Source organism: Babylonia areolata, unplaced genomic scaffold (genome assembly GCF_041734735.1).
Source record: "Babylonia areolata isolate BAREFJ2019XMU unplaced genomic scaffold, ASM4173473v1 tig00008483, whole genome shotgun sequence".
NCBI lineage: Eukaryota > Metazoa > Mollusca > Gastropoda > Neogastropoda > Buccinidae > Babylonia > Babylonia areolata.
Window position 1 is genome coordinate 17,501 of NW_027468429.1, and position 2,500 is coordinate 20,000.

Below are 2,500 nucleotides of genomic sequence, written 5' to 3' on the forward strand. Positions count from 1 at the left end.
AAAAAAGGCCTACTCCTCAACGCCTGCTCCCGTCCATGCCGAACCGCGTTTTCTATCAACTTTGGCATGCTCGGAGAGAGAAAAAAGGAAAAAAAGAAAAAAAAGGTCCAGTAAAGGTTGTGGATAAAAGTAACCGGCTTTGGAGAATTGCCTGAATCCTTCCGGCGCTGTGAAAAAAAAAGACCAAAAAAAAGACCTGGTCGTCAACGCCTGCTCCTGTCCATGCCAAACGGCGTTTTCCTCTCAACTTTGGCATGCTCGCTGAGGAAAAGGCAGGTAAAGGTTGTGGATAAAAAGTAAACGCGCTGTGGAGAATTGCCCAAATCGTTCAGGCGCCGTGAAAAAAAGAAAGACGTAGTCGTCAACGTCTGGTCCCGTCAATGGCGAAGGGCGTTTTCTCTCAACTTTGGCATGCTCGCTGAGGAAAAGGCAGGTAAAGGTTGTGGATAAAAGTCCGAAGAACCTCGCTACAATTGCCAAAATCTTTCCGCTGCCATTCAAAAATGGACTACTCCTCCACACCTCCTCCCGTCCATGCCAAACGGCGTTTTCTCTCAACTTTGGCATGCTCGGAGAGAAAAAAAGGCAGGTAAAGGTTGTGGATAAAAAAGTCAAAAATTGCCAAAATACTTTCTGGGCCCTCAAAAAAAGGCCTACTCCTCAACGCCTGCTCCCGTCCATGCCGAACCGCGTTTTCTATCAACTTTGGCATGCTCGGAGAGAGAAAAAAGGAAAAAAAGAAAAAAAAGGTCCAGTAAAGGTTGTGGATAAAAGTAACCGGCTTTGGAGAATTGCCTGAATCCTTCCGGCGCTGTGAAAAAAAAAGACCAAAAAAAAGACCTGGTCGTCAACGCCTGCTCCTGTCCATGCCAAACGGCGTTTTCCTCTCAACTTTGGCATGCTCGCTGAGGAAAAGGCAGGTAAAGGTTGTGGATAAAAAGTAAACGCGCTGTGGAGAATTGCCCAAATCGTTCAGGCGCCGTGAAAAAAAGAAAGACGTAGTCGTCAACGTCTGGTCCCGTCAATGGCGAAGGGCGTTTTCTCTCAACTTTGGCATGCTCGCTGAGGAAAAGGCAGGTAAAGGTTGTGGATAAAAGTCCGAAGAACCTCGCTACAATTGCCAAAATCTTTCCGCTGCCATTCAAAAATGGACTACTCCTCCACACCTCCTCCCGTCCATGCCAAACGGCGTTTTCTCTCAACTTTGGCATGCTCGGAGAGAAAAAAAGGCAGGTAAAGGTTGTGGATAAAAAAGTCAAAAATTGCCAAAATACTTTCTGGGCCCTCAAAAAAAGGCCTACTCCTCAACGCCTGCTCCCGTCCATGCCGAACCGCGTTTTCTATCAACTTTGGCATGCTCGGAGAGAGAAAAAAGGAAAAAAAGAAAAAAAAGGCAGGTAAAGGTTGTGGATAAAAAAGTAAAAAATTGCCAAAATACTTTCTGGGCCCTCAAAAAAAGGCCTACTCCTCAACGCCTGCTCCCGTCCATGCCGAACCGCGTTTTCTATCAACTTTGGCATGCTCGGAGAGAGAAAAAAGGAAAAAAAGAAAAAAAAGGCAGGTAAAGGTTGTGGATAAAACTCCAAAACCTCGCTACAATTGCCAAAATACTTTCTGGGCCCTCAAAAAAAGGCCTACTCCTCAACGCCTGGTCCCCAGGCACGTGCTGGGGGGCCTCAACTCAGGCTCTGCCCAATGTGGATCAAGGTCCACCTTCGCAGCGCCTTATGCGACACCCTGGTTGTGGGGGACGCGGCGTGGCGTGGCGGATCGCTCCGGTCGGCGCACAGCCGGCAACGGTCGACCCGTCCGCCTGGCTTTACTGCCCCCGCGCTTCTGTCTTTTGCACTGGCAAGCTAGCGACCGCTCGGCGTGCGAGGCCCGAGTCGGGGGACGGGAGTCTCGGGAGCCCACCAGCTCCCCGCAGGCTACCCGCCCGGCTGCCGAGCTTCCCGCCTGCGCGTCCAAGTGTGAACGCGCACGGCCGCCTCGCCGGGCTTCCTTTGCCGGGGCTCGGCTTGTCGGCCGGCGTCTCACGGTCCGTAGAAGGTTCGGTGCGTTCGCTGACGACGGGTCGAGAGAAGCGTTTTCTCTCCCTCCCTCACTGACGGTCGTTGGTGCTCCCCAGCCCCTTCGGCGTCCCAAAGCGTAACGCCTGCTTCATCTCGTCAAGGGCGCGCCCGTCTCTAACCGGGCGTCGTCCGGCACGTGGAAACGGGCGGGAGACGGTGTCGAGGAGGAAGAAAGGGTGGGGTCCGGTCCGGTCCGGTCTGGTCTCCTCCTCCTCCTTCTTCTTCTTGGCGCGCCTCCCGCCGAGACCGATGGATTCGTTGCACTCTCAGGCCCTGAATCTGTTGTCCGGTGGTTTCAGTTGATAGTGCTGCCGCGGACCGCCCACGGAAAGAGCTCAGCCCTCGTTTCTGTGAGCAGCGGTCCCAACTGGCGCTGCAACCGTCTCCCGGGGGCACGCAGAATACGGGTTGCATTCTGGTTGATCCTG

The 2,500-nt window shown here is 53.1% G+C and overlaps 1 non-coding gene across 1 annotated transcript in view; it reads left to right on the forward strand.

Annotated features, from left to right (window-relative positions):
* Window positions 1-2,484: 2,484 nt before the first annotated feature.
* LOC143278747 (small subunit ribosomal RNA) overlaps window positions 2,485-2,500 on the forward strand; it is a 1,829-nt gene continuing 1,813 nt past the window's right edge. The window contains exon 1 of the ribosomal RNA XR_013054350.1: window positions 2,485-2,500. This exon is cut by the window's right edge and continues 1,813 nt beyond it. This is a non-coding gene — a ribosomal RNA (small subunit ribosomal RNA).